The sequence below is a fragment of the Octopus sinensis genome, linkage group LG2 (assembly GCF_006345805.1).
Source record: "Octopus sinensis linkage group LG2, ASM634580v1, whole genome shotgun sequence".
In the NCBI taxonomy this organism is placed as follows: Eukaryota; Metazoa; Mollusca; class Cephalopoda; order Octopoda; family Octopodidae; genus Octopus; species Octopus sinensis.
Genome location: NC_042998.1, coordinates 52967543 through 52983031, shown reverse-complemented (window position 1 = coordinate 52983031; position 15489 = coordinate 52967543). Strand labels below are relative to the sequence as shown.

The following is a 15489-nucleotide window of genomic DNA, read 5'->3' as shown; positions in this document are numbered from 1 at the left end:
TTCAAGGCTTTGATCAGCCCAGGGCTGCAATAGAAGACACTTGTCCAAGCGCTATGCAGTGGGATTGAACCCAGAACCATGTGGTTGAGAAGCAAACTTCTTACCACACAGCCATGCAAATACTGACCCATATTGTTATCACAATTAGTCCAGTATCCTCTATCCTAACACTAAACTACGCTCACATAATCTGAAGTAATGTAATTACCATACCTGAAACATTGAAAATAAGGTTCTGTCTACCATCATCTCATCACCATCTGGTCTCACAGCTTCATAACAGTATCTTTTCAGCATATTTAGATAATCCACCTTTTCATAATGCCAACTAATACATCAGACTTGAAGAAATGCCATAAACAAGCAAATTCATTATCTTGGCTACTAGATAACAACCCAGCTGAATGAGATTATGTATTTCATAATCATTGTTATGATCTCAATTGCTGTAACTTTTCAACTAATTATCATGTAGACCAACGAGGAAGCCTTCATGTGCACACTGAACTTGCAATGAATTAGAAGACAAATTTCTCTCATCAAATCCCTACCTTTTTAAAAGCAGAAAGGACATATAAGATAATATTTATCCCTATTTCCGAACGAGGCAGATGCCAGTGCCGCCTGACTGGCGTCCGTGTCGGTGACACATAAAAGCACCAACCAATCGTAGCCGTTTGCCAGCCCCCTCTGGCCCCTGTGCTGGTGGCATGTAAAAAACACCCACTACACTCACAGAGTGGCTGGCGTTAGGAAGGGCATCCAGCTGTAGAAACACTGCCAGATCAGACTGGAGCCTGGTACATCCTCCTGGCTTCCCAGACCCTGGTCGAACCGTCCAACCCATGCTAGCATGGAAAACGGACGTTAAACGATGATGAGGATGATGATTTAGACATAGATGAAGGACAAATTATTCTGTGGTAGATTCCATGGGAGAAAATCTCATATTCACTTTTGGTGCAAAGTGCCCTTTAGTTTATATCACTAGTGGGGAGATAAATCCCCACCACATCCAGTGTTGGGACCACCAGATCTGGGGATTTCGACTTTTTTTGATCTAGTCAGTAATGGATGCACAGCTACTACAGATAGCATTGATTCATCTCCCCTGAAGTAATGTACAGATTTACTGATTATTCAAACAATTGAAATATGACAGTAGCATGACAACATATAAACAAAGATATCAGTAGAATTCACAATAAATTTGATTCTATTCTTGATATTGAGACCACCCATCAGTAAATGTTATGTTGTTGTTCTTTAATGGTTAAAAAAGGGTAAAGATCCCCTTTAGTCATGAATGACCATGGGATTGCACCTAGAAAGTTCTCCTCTGAGGCACAAGTCTGTGCAAGATTGTTTATGGAAGAGCAGCAGTCACCCATGCATATCATCCTTCCCTCTTTATGCCACTGATGTTATCCAAGGGCAAGGCAAAGACCGATACAGCTTGGAACCAGTGATGCCACCACACATTTCTACAGCTGAATAAACTGGAGCAATGTGAAATAAAGTGTCTTATTCAAGAACATAACACACAACCTGGTTCAGGAATTGAACCCACTATCTAATAATTGTGAGCCTGATGCTCTAACCACTAAACTATGTACCTTCACTTATTCTTAATCTAGTTTTAAGATAAATCAAAATTTAACATGTATTCACCATCATCATCCTCATTTTAATGTTCCATACTTGCATGGATCAGATGACATCTATTGAAGCAATTCTCTGTGATTAGATGCCTTCATCTGTTTTCAAACAAGGTTTTATTTCCTTTACTTCATCTCAAACATGAACAGCACAAGAAACCAATCATGATTCTCTGGATGATTGCAAATGAATAACACTGACTCTATCGAGGTGAGGTTTGCTGATAGTTTAGTTATCATGTGATGACATGGATACACATGTCCATGCACATGTAACTATAATTCTGTTTGTGTGTGTGTGTTTGGAAAGTTGCATAATGGAACAATCATTTTAACAAGTTTTTTTATTTATTTATCACTCGACGAGATACGTCTGCACCACTGGATGATACTCCTGAACCAGTTTTTGTGTGTCCCGCAAGAGGAGTTGATAATAGATGTGTTGAAACAACTGTTGTGATTAATAATATATTCTCGTATATTCCTTCTTCTGTCTTTCATTTGTTTTATATATATATATATATATAATATATATATATATATATATATATATTAATATATTTCTTTTTCTCTCCTTGTTTCTCTCCTTGTTTTTTTCTGTGTATCTTTCTGTAGAAGAGCGTAGGCTCGAAACATAAGACTTTTTCTATTCCTGAACACTATACTAATACATCTGTTTGTTTGTACACCACCTGCCTTTTGTTTATTTTCGTAAACTTTCCCTTTATATATATATATATATATATATATATATACCAGAGTAAGCACATAAATGCAAAACAGGGTGGAAAAAATAGTACTCAAATACTGGAGGGAGAGTAATATGTTTTATTAAAAAGCAGCAAAAATACCACCAAAACTGTTACTCAAAGTTTCACGTTTGCATTCACCGGACATTTTTGTTTCGAATGGAACAAAATAAGGTTATATGCATAAATATACTATTAGTTTGATAGATACACATTTGAAAATGGTTTTGTTTTATTGGTCCTTTCAACTAACAGTCTTTTCAATAACTGGTTCCGTGAAATTACTATTGCAGTTTAAAAATTATATTATTATAAAAATCAAAGAAAACCCTTAAATCAAAAATAGCTTGGATAGAAGGAAAAAAGACTTGAATACCCAGGATAAATAATTAGTCGTAAAAAAATAATAATAAATTCAAATAAATTAAAAGATATATCTGTTTAAAAAAAACACTTTCATGCTAAAATACATATACATTTAGCAATACATATACATACCAAACAACCTATATATACATACAGGGGTTGCACAAAATAATGGAAATACCTTAAAATTTTGAACAAATTTATTTCAATATGGCGTAAGATTGCCTTTGGCAGTAATTACTGCTTGAATTCTGAGGTATGAACTCATATGAAGTTTGAATTGTTTCCAAAGGTGTTTTTGTCCATTCTTCAGCTAAAACAGTCTACTATACTAGTCAAATTAATGATTGTGATAATTAATGACATTTATATAAATAATACTAATAAATATAATTATTATAATAATAACAATAATATTATTGAGGATATGAACTCAAAATAAGTGAAGTACCCCTAAGGGAATAATGTACTCCATACAGTAAAATGTAAACAAAACTGCTATAATTAATTGTAATATAAACATTTTATGAACCACGCTTCAACTGTGATACCTGTAGAGAAGATTATAAAACCAAAATTCAATTCAATTTAAAAAGTAATGCTATCACCTTCAACTGAAAACCAATGCAGGAAGCTTGTTTGAATTAGTTCACTTTGAAAATGTCGTAAGTGATGGACCCTTGAGGAAATTGCCATGACTAGGATGCATAATTGCATATAGAGCAATGTGTAGTTGCTGCAGTAGCAACATATGTTGGCCATTGCTATATATATTGTAGAAAACTTTTTAATAAAAATGTTTTTGATGTGAATATATCTCCACTCTTCTCTTGATTTTCAATTATATATATATATATATTTATAACTTAATGTGCATATGTGTGTGTGTGTATAATATATATATATATATATATATATATATATACACATACATATATATACACACATACATATATATATATAACTTATAAAATAAGGGCAAAAGAAAAATTTTGATGCCAAATATGCCAAAAAAAAGACAAAATTGTCAATAACCATTATAATTTATATATATATATATAAAAATATATGCATGTATATAGGAATATATATATATGTGCACATATATAAATGTGTACGTGTGTGTGAATGCATGTGTGTGTATGTATGCATGTTTTAATTGTAGTGTGAAAGTTAAATTGCCATAAAGGAATTGAATCTAAATAAATCATATGCTCTACAACATAAATTGAGTACTCTTCCTCATTCATTTATGAAGCACATCTGAGCACACTGTAAGTGTATATGTGTGTGTACACTATATATTTATATATATATATATATATATATATATACATACACACACACACATACATCTATACACATATAATCACACACTCATACATTCTTACAATATTTACTTATTCTCTTTTTATTTCTCACTCTTGTACTGTTGAAATGATATCCCAATTTGCATGTGAAGAACTGCCTTCCTTCCTTAAAACACAAGCTCTGTTCAGTACAAAACTGAAACTACTTGAATATATATATATATATATATTTTTTTTTAATATTTGTCTTCGAATCTAAGAAATGTAGTATTGATTTCTTTATTGTTTTGTTAAACTCTTTCTTTGGCACCAGTATGAATACATTGCCCGACATTTATCTTTTTGGTGCACTTTATATTTTACAGTCTCATTCATTGCAGCTTTATGCATTTGTTTAGTTTTTATTTTTAGTCTTTTTCTTGGTAAGGGGAAGGTTGGGCACAAATTGTAATAAAAAGTGATAGAGAGAAATGTTCTTTATTTCATTCTTAGCTATTTTCCTATTCAAAATTTTTCCTTAACTTATTTGCTTTCACTTTCTCTTTCTCAGTCAGTCTGACTGTCTGCTTCTTTATCTAACAATTTCTCTGTCTATCTTTGTCTGTCTGACTGTCTGCTTCTTTCTTTCTTTCTCTCTCTCTCTCTCTCTCTCTCCCTCTCTGTCTAACTATCTTTCTTTATCTGTCTGTCTGTCTATCTCATTCTCTCTTCACCATGGTTTTGTGATTATGAAGTTCACATCACAATTTTATACTCCCAGAAACCAGTCCCACTGTATGAAACCGTGGGCAAGTGAGTTTTGCTGCACTCATTCTTGTTGGTGCAACTGGTTACCACAAAATTCTGTAGAAGTCTGTCAGAGGGACTGTAACTGTTGTTAGATAGATCTCTTAATCCCTCACTCAGCTTAACCCTTTTGATACCAACCAACCTACTGCCTTTGTATTTATGACACAGACTCCAGTCTTAAAGCTCTCTAAATCAAACCTTCCATCAAAATTTCGTGTTAATTTAGTTTCTGAACACCTGCTTGATAATGACAAGTCATTTTTTCATTAAATCCTTACCTATTCAAAGAAATTAATAGAAACAAGTGCAGTATATTTCAACAGAGCTATGATAACAAAAGGGTATAAACCACCATATAGCTTTTAGGTGTCTTTAGCTGCTAAGCTACAGGCTTCTGACTAAGGTCTCCAGTCTGAGAATAACCTGACATAAATTCTTTGTTTCTTGTAGGAGTTTTAGAAGTCATGTCAAATCTTTGTGAGCACTGCCTTTTCTTGTCTTACTATTTTATATAAGGAAAAAGCAATTATCTTTCTCCTCATTTTCTTTCTCTCTCTCTTTCTCTTTTTCTTTCTCGCTCCATCTATCTATCTATCTCTGACTGTCTCCTTCTTTCTTTCTTTCTCTCTCTCCTCTCTCTTTGAATAAAAACATAATTGTTTTGGTGTTAGGAAGGACATCCAGCCATACAAACCATGCCAAAACAGACAGCAGAGCTTGGTACAGTCTACTGACTTGCCAGTTACTTTCAAACTGTCCAGACATTAAATGATGATGATCATCATCATGATAATGATAACGACAAAATTTTGCTATAACAAAATGCTTGTTTAAATACTCATACTGTCAGTCCAGAGCATTTGATAAAATGCCTTACAGTATTTCTTTGGGCTCTTTACATTTGGAACCCAAGCCACACTAAGATTAGCTTTCACCTTTTATCCTTTCAAGGTCAATGAAACGAAGTACTTGATAGATAGTACTTCATTAGATAGATCACTTATTCTATACTTCTGTCTCTCTTTCTCCTTCTCTGTCTGTCTGTGATACATGGTCCCTATTGATCGTCCTCACCTTTTTTTGTTTTATTTTCGCGATCCATTTTGATCAGAATTCAACCCACTTTTTTCTTCTTTGCTTTTTTAAATTTTTTCTTTCTCTTCTTCCCAAAAGAAAAGCTCTACTTTGTATTTTATCCCTTCTGTGTTCAGCCCTGTGTGGCCAATAAAGAAATCTATCTATCTATCTATCTATCTATTTATCTCTCTCTCTCTCTCTCTCTCTCTCTCTCTTCACCATGATTCTGACTCAAAAATTGTTGGCTTTGTGCCTAAATTAGAAACAGTTATTATTAATATTACTATAAAGGCAGCAAGCTGGCAGATTCGTTGCATGCTGGGCAAAATGCTTTTTGACATTCCATTCATCTTTATGTTCTGAGTTCAAATTCTGCTGAGGGCAACTTTAGCTTTCATCTTTCTGGGTTGATAAAATAAGTTCTAATTTGAGTACTGAGATCAATGTAATTAATTAACCCACTCCCACCAAATTTCAGGCCTTTTGCCTAAAGTAGAAAGGATAATTATTATTTTCACATTGGACTGGCAGAATCATTAATGTGTCAGAGAAAATGACATGTGGTATTTGTTAAGGTTTTTTACATTCTCAATCCAAATTCTGCTGAAATTAAGCTTGCCTTTCGTTATTCTGAGACTGATAAAATAAGCTACAAGTCAAGTAGTTTATTGATGTTTCATCATTGTTGTAACTTCTCCATGCTGCGTACCTAGAAAGGGGTCTGCTGCAAGCTGTCCAACTGGCTATAGCTATATGCTAAATGGTTTAACCCTTTAGTGTTCAGATTACTCTGTTAAATGTAATACTTTTTCACTCAAATTGTTTTGAATTAATCATGCATTATCTTATAGATAATGCATGATTATCTTTAGAATGTCAATGTAGGTTAGGTGTAAGAGGCTAGATATCACTAATTTGAATATTAAACATGTAGAATATTTGGGTTGGATATGGCCATTTTAAACACTAAGGAGTTAAGAACCATCTGAAGCCACTAAGGGGCATGTTCAACTGGTTAAGGTCAAGCAACTGATGAGCATGTTTTTTCTTGTCCATCTTTATTTTTGTGTTCAAATTCCACTGAAGTCAACTTTGTTTCTTTCTTTCAAGGTCTATAAAATAAGTACCAGCTGAGCACTTGGGTTAACCTAATGATCATTCTCCTCCTTTTTGCCTAAAACTAGAAAGAATTATCATTATTATCATTATTTTATTATTGCAAAGAACAATTTTTTGATTGAATCTTTTCACTATCTATATGTACATGTCACAAATATTTGATATATGTTGTAAGTAAAACTCATTGAGCAAATATAGTAATATATCTACTATTATGAGAATTACATTATAATCTACTTTTATAAATAATCTCTTACAGGCTGGGCATGTACGGCTGGAGAGGTGAAAAGAACTGTAAAGAAACAAAGTGAAAGATCAGATGAGTTAGTAACTGCAGGCCAGTGTGAACAGGTAGGTAGATGTTTCATGTTATCTGATATAAGTGTTGAATGTTATACTGAAATTTTACACAGCTTAGCTGCTACAATGTTGTACTTGACTGCATTAACTAATGAGATTAGATGATAGAGCTTTAAACTGTTGAAATCATCTTTTAAATGCTGCTCTGTCTTGAATACTAATAGATGCTTACATAAGTGTACATGCACATATATCAAGAAAGACATGCATAAATAATTAGCGCACATTTCAACATGAACATATACACTCATGAGAGTATAGAAAGTGAGGGGAGGAGAGAGAAGTGAAGGATGGCAGAGAATATTAGAGAGAGAGGAAGAGAAAGAGAGAGAAAGAGAGAGAGAAAGAGGCAGATAGATAGAAGGAGAGAGACATGTACAGACATACGAAATGAAAAATGTGTGCATACAAAGAGAGAATCAGATGGGAATAAAATGTGAAAGAATGATAAAGTCAGTCATAAATTGTGTGTGTGCATGTGTGTATGTGTGTGTGTGTATGTGCTTGTGTGTATGTGTGTGTGTTGTATGTGCATGTGTTTGCATGTATGTGTATGAGTAAAAGAGAGAGCAAGAGAGAGAGAGAAATGGGGAAAAAAGAAGAGTGAAAATGAGAAACTGAACAGAGAAAAAGAGATGAGTTTGTGCCAAATAAATATATTTTTTAACTACACTTGTGTACCTTTAGAAATGTATACAAACATTCATAATGGCTATAGGCATGGGTGTATGGTTAAGAAGTTCACTTCAGAAACATTCAGCCAGGGGTTCAATCCCACTTCATGAACATTCTTGGCAGCTGTTGTATACTGTAGCTGTGAGTTGACCAATACCATACAGATGAAATTGGGGAAAAAGATATATATATATATATATATATATATATATATATATATATATATATATATATATAGAGAGAGAGAGAGAGAGAGAGAGAGAGAGAGAGAGAGAAACCTGTTGTTCACACGTACATGTTTGATTGATTGATTTTATATTTCTGTTTGCTGTACATTAAATGATGTTGCTGCTGATGCTATACATAAGCTTTTGGACCACATCTCCAGTTTGAGGATACCATCCTCCCTTTCACTCTCTCTCCATTCTTCCCACCTGCCTCAGGAAATCTGAGAAGGGTCATTGATTCTGCCCTTCCACTCAAGCAAAAAACAAAAAGACCTACACTCTGACTTTTGTTTATAAAACATAATCGGTTTTGTTCTAGGACAACTTTTCAGAAGAAAAGTGATATATTCCTTATAAGCCACTGGATGCAGAATTTCATGTATATACATTCTTTCATACAGGTTTATTCATTCTTGTTTGCTTCTAGGCAATATATTATGCCATTGTATTTGTATATGCATGCAAGGTGCAATCTGTTTTTACATATATATATATATATATACTCATTTACTCTTTTACTTGTTTTAGTCATTTGTCTGTGGCCATGCTGGAGCACCGCCTTTAGTTGAGTAAATTGACCCCAGGACTTATTCTTTCTAAGCCTAGTACTTATTCTACCACTAAGTTATGGGGACGTAAGCACACCAGCATCGGTTGTCAAGCAATGTTGGGGGGGGGGAGGCAAACACACACACACACACATATATACATATATACAACAGGCTTCTTTCAGTTTCCGTCTACCAAATCCACTCACAAGGCTTTGGTCGGCCCGAGACCATAGTAAAAGACGCTTGCCCAAGATGCCATGCAGTGGGACTGAACCCGGCTGCATGTGGTCAGTAAGCAAGCTACTTACCACACAGACACTCCTACACCTCATATATATATGCATACTTTCAATCATAGCTTTGTTCAATCTTATATACTTTCAGACAGACAGTTATACATGTTATTTGTACATGCATGCAAAATCAGTTCTCATAACTTGAATATTAGCTTCACTGATTTTGAGTAAAGTGAAAGCCAAGATCATCATCATCATTATCATCACCATCATTGTCATTGCCACCAATGTTATCATCATCATCATCATCATCATCATAATCATCATCACCATTATCATTATTGCCACCAGCATCATCATCACTACCAACATTATCACCATCCTCCTCATCAACACCTCTACCAGCAGCAGTAGCAGTACTACCATTATCATCAACATCAATTAATTTTTATACATATTCAGATTAGTTAATTGTTTACTATTACCGCTAATAGCCACCACACCCCTTATATGAACAAAAATTAATCACTATGATTTTTCAATATAAAGTGATTGATATTAAATAATCATATAACAATTTAAGACTTAACAGAAACAGGTTTAATAACAGAAATTGATTCACATTTCTAACATATACTAGATAACAATTTTACCAATTACTTCCAGAGCACCAGCCAATCTCAAGTTATTTATCATGATCATGATCATCATCGTTAACTTTCATCATCATCATCGCTTTAATGTTCACTATACCGTGCTTGCACACTCTTTTTTTTTTTTTTTGAGCCACTGAAGGACTTTGTATCAGTGCTATGCAGCCGGTATGCAGTAGAACACTGGTGTTCCATGAGATGATGCTAGGTATGCTATGGTGTAACCTGAAAGGCAACAGCTGATACAGCTTGGCACCTGTGACATCACAACTCATTTTTACAGCTGAATGAACTGGAACATGAAATAAAGTGTCTTGCTCAAGAACACAACATGCAGCCCGGTCTGGGATTTGAGCGCACAACCTCACGATCGTAAGCTTGACACTCTAACCACTGAGCCATGCACCTTCACCACTATATTTAGTGGCTGTTTAAGCAAGGTGTTCGTGGATGTTTATTGGATTAGATGGTGTCTGATGAAGGAGAAAAAACTCTTGAAATATGGCATATATGCTTGTTACACATCTTTTATCTTTGATCTCATTGTTTACATCTGACATCCCAGATATGAAATGTCATAACAAAATCACTATCTATAATTTCTAGAGAAAATCTGTAAAGATAACCTTAACAAATTATGATGAGGATGATAAAAATGTGTGTCAGTTTTTAGAAATAGCAGCCAATTCACCCTCAAATTACATTCCACTATCTGAAAAGAAAAAAGAAACTGACATATTGTGTCATATAGTATTTGTTATATTTTGTATGACGAAATATAAAAGAAAAATCATAATTATCTAGACTGGCTTGCTTTTGATCATAGACCTGTCTGATCATGGTTGAAATTAAGTTACAATGAAAATTATGGTTAACTGGACACTGGACCTATTTGACAGAAATTTAGAAACATCCATTATAGTTCCACTAGCCAGTCTCATCTTGTGATAGATTTGGTTCAGGTCAGTAAAATAGGACTGGAATTATTGGAGAGAATAATTTAAAGACCCACTTGAGACAATCGCCTGCTTAGCAGATCAGGAAGTGTGAAGAGAAGTTATACAAGACACGAGAAAATGGTAGGAAGGCAATATATATGCATGTGTGTGTGTGTATATATATATATATATACACGCACACATGCACACACACATATACATATATACACATACACACCTATATATACACACATACATATACATACATACACATACACATATATATATATATATATATACATATATATATATACATATACAATTGCACACATACGCATGTATACACATACACATATCCATACACACAGACACACACACTCACACACACAAGCATATAAGTATTTATATGAGGAAGAACTACATGGGAAAGTGAGATAAGTAAGAACAAAAATACTGTTTCATTAAAAGTGAAGCAGAATAGGTTGTACTTAACATTGGAGAGGAGATAAAGTTTGGTAATAAATAAATCATACTGGCAGGTGTGTAATTGAATGGAATATGGAAGGACATTTGGTGGACTCTGAAATGGAAATTGTAGAAGAGCTTGGATTAACTAAAGTTTAATCAGTATAACTATATTTAACAAAGGAATGGGTCTTATGGTTTAGATATAAAAAAAAAGTGTGATGGATAGCTAAACTGAAATGTCCATTGAAGTATAAATGGTACCTATATGAGCATACATAAAAGGAATAGAGAGATAGATAGATAGATAGATAGATAGATAGATAGATAGATGGACAGACAGACAGACAGATGGATAGATAGATAGATAGATAGATAGATAGATAGATAGATAGATAGATAATGGGAGAGGGTGAGAGAGAGAGAGGGGGAGATAGCAGTATGTTATAACTGAGATATGCAGGTTTTCCAGTTAAAACAAAGAAAAAATTATTTTGTTGTACAATCACTATCAACTTTTGTATCCACTTTTTCATGCTAACAAGGGTTGGACAGTTTTTTTTTTCTCAAACTATGTTTTATGGCTGGATGCTCTTTCTGTCCCCAAACTTTTTATTCATTTTCAATGACAATTATTTTCAATCCAAGATACACATGATAAGTCATTTAGATGTTGAATACTTACTGGAAATTACAAAGTAAAGTATTGATTGTCAGATTAATAGGCTGTTAATGTTAGGACTAGCTGAAGAAATTCTGTTGTGATCTGAATTTCCTTGAACTATGACAGTCACCAAGGATGAAAATAAACCAAAGAATCATGGCTTCAGTTTTGAAAATCATATGCATAAAAATTAACATGGTTGAATGACTAGTTTTAATATTAGAAAATAATCACAAAAGATACAGAGGGATTATTTGTATGGGTTGCCCCAGAGTGGAAAAATATGCATGATAAAGAGAAGAAACTGAGAAAGAATGAAGGAAAATAACTTCCATCATTACCATCATCATCGTCATTATTTTACTGTTCAATTTTCCATGCTTCCATGAGTTAGATAGAATTTATTAAGGCAGATTTTCTACAGCCAGATACCCGTTTTGTCACCATTTCCAAGTAAAGCAATGTCAATACAAAGAAATAATAATAACACACATGCATGCATACACACACATGTACACACACACACACACACACATGCACACACATGTATGCATGTACAAACATATACATATCTATCTATCTATCTCTCTCTCATTTTTTTATGCACCCATTTCAGGCTCATGATCCTGGTTTCCCAGTTTCTGTGGTGTATGTGTTTCCCCCAGCTGGACGGGACACCAGTCCATCGCAGCATTACTCAAGAAACAGGAAGAGAGAGTGAGAGAAAGTTGGGGTGAAAGAGTATAACAGGGATTGCCAGCACCCCCTGCCAGAGTCTTCTGGAGCTTTTAGGTGTTTTCGCTCAATAAACACACACAAAGCCTTGTCTGAGAATCAAAACCGTGATCCCCTGACCACGAGTCCACTGCCCTAACCATTGGGCCATTGTGTCTCCACAATTTTTTCTCATTTTTGCCAGCTGACTGGACTGGAGCAATGTGAAATGAAGTGCTTTGCTCAAGAACACAACGCATCACCCTGTCCAGGAATCAAAACCACAATCTTACGATCATGATGCTGACACCCTAACCACTAAGCCACGTGCCTCCACATCTCTCTCTCATATGTATACACACACACATACATATGTATATATATAATTAATATAAACAGTTTTAATGTTTCACCAAAAAGAAGAATTACAAATGTCACTAAATGCAACCAGTGCATTAGGAATCACCTACATTGCTAGAAATAAGAGCTAAACTGTTCTAAGGCTGTAGTTAATGCACATGAATGAAAGCATATACACTAACAGGGAACATAATTGTCAAAAAAGTGCCAATTGAGAATTCTTAATACGAACGTGTCAGTTTTGATAATTTCTGTTGCCTCATCAGTTAAGACAGCTCAACTTGGTTCTTTCTGGACTTGCTTTAACATTAGGATCTATGTTTTCATCATCCAAATAATTGGATGATTTAGCAATTCAATAATGTGTATATGTAAAATTAACAGGGACCATAATCATCTGAAAAGTGCTGATCAAGAATTCTTAACACTGACATGTCAGTTTCAACAATTTTGGCAATCAGTGCACTGGGCCCTATATTATCTATTGACAGCAAGCTATAACTTCGATCAGAATTGGCCCTCTAGACCATGAAGTTGCCAGGCAAGTCAGGGCACTGGGCCCTATAATTTTTATTAACAGCAAACCATGGCATAGATTAGAATTAGGCTCCTAGACTCTTGAGGCTCTCAAGCGATTATCCAGTGTGCCCATGTGGTACCAGTTTGAATGATTGCATAAATACTCTGTGATTCATTTGCACTGATTGCAATTGGTGGAAGTAGTTGAATATTAGTTTAAAATTGGTGAACAAAACAATTACAGGAAAGAGAGAAACTGGTGAAGAGTGTAAGCAAAAACAGAATACAATGCTTTCTGCCCAGGCATGGTTGTGTGGTTTAGAAGCTCATTTTGCAACCACATGGTTTGGGGTTTAGTCCTACTGCACAACACCTTGGGCAAAAGTTTTTACTATAGCTCCAGGCCTACAAAAACCTTATAATTGAATTTGTTGGACAGAAACGGTGTGGAAACCTGTCATATATTTATATATATATATATATGTATATAGGGGAGAGTTAATGAAATAACAAAAGATGAAGACAGGTGGTGCACAAAACAAACAGATGTATTAGTATAATGCTCAAGAATTGAAAAAGTCTTTTACGTTTTGAGCCTATGCTCTTCCACAGAAAACAACACAGAAAGAAACAAGGAGAGAAAAAAATGTGCATAGTGGCTACCGATCTAGTTGTGTATATATTTGTGTGGTTTGTTTACCTCTCCATAACTTAGTGGTCTAGCAAATGAGATTAATAGAGTAAATACCAGACTTTAAAAAGTATTGGGCTCAATTTGTCTGGTTAAATCCTTCAAGGTGGTGTCGGAGCTTGGCCACAGTTCAATGACTGAAACAAATAATAACAAATATCAACTAGGAAAATATCTGGAATATTTGTTCCAGATCAAACATCTCTGTCTGAAAGTGCTAACAAAATTTGCTTCATTTTAGGTTACTATGTCTAATAAATAATATTGATGAGGAAGAAAGCTAACATTTCAGAACTATATAAGGTAGAAAATTAGAAAAGGAATTTCTTATTTCCAACATCTGTCTCTGGCATCCTGCCTAAGTGAAATTTACTGTTTGTCAGTTGATAGATAAAAGACGTACATGAGTGCAGTAATATTTACTGGTGATTAAGGCTGGCCTCAGACCAAATATTTGTGGTAACCATACTTCCTCAGTTTTATCTGGAGACATGTCATGTCGGAAGCTGATCACAATGTCTTTGTATAAATGTATTTATAAGAAAAAGCTTCAAGATTATGTAGACCTGAATTTCGATATTATCATATTTGTGATTGATTTACAAAGCACACATACATAAACATACTGTATATGTGTTTATAGGTGTTTCTTTGTTTGTGTGTTTAAGAGTAAGCAGTGGTTACTTTCCAAGACCCTGGATTTTTAGAATTGTTTTTTTTTTATTATGGAGCTTTGTAAGAGTATTGGTAGGTTTGTTTCTATAGTGTGGAAAATGTTGGTCACTCCTGAATTATGTCTATTGATAAATAGAATAGTATTTTCTTCAATATTTTTTCAAAAGTGTCCTCAGTTGTATGATGTCTAGTTTTCATTGCCTTTATAATTCCATCATTTATTAATTTTAAGGAGTCATTCTGTTTTTTGCTTAGGAAGACTGAGTTCATAGAGTTGAATTTGATACATTTTCAGATCAACTACTATTGCACGGATACATCTTACCATACTATATGTAATGTTACTTTTGATGTGTGAAGGATGGCAAGAGTAGGAGTTCAAATACTGGTGTGTGTCTGTTATTTTGTAAAACATATCCATTGTTACGGTGGAGTCACATAGTTTTATGCAAATATCTAGGAATAGTAAGTCATTATGATTGATTTCTGTCAGGAATTTGGTAGATGGGTGAAGGGTATTTAGAATGTTATTGAATATTTGCAGATCATCATTTGATTTCTCCCAAAAGTTAAAGCAGTCAATGAGGAAGTGTTCCACTTTTCCATGACATGTGTTCTTGAAATTTTGGTCAAAAGTTTTCTCTATTTCTACTATTTTTCTACTAAAAAACTCATAACTAGGTTAGCATATGA

General features: G+C 34.2%; 1 long non-coding RNA gene across 1 annotated transcript in view; it reads left to right on the top strand.

Annotated features, from left to right (window-relative positions):
- Nucleotides 1-15066, top strand: part of LOC115232518 — a 293191-nt gene extending 278125 nt beyond the window's left edge. Inside the window, exons 3-4 of the long non-coding RNA XR_003883638.2 lie at nucleotides 7328-7419; nucleotides 15056-15066. This is a non-coding gene — a long non-coding RNA (uncharacterized LOC115232518). The remainder of the gene's footprint in view (nucleotides 1-7327; nucleotides 7420-15055) is intronic.
- The last annotated feature ends 423 nt before the right edge of the window (nucleotides 15067-15489 follow it).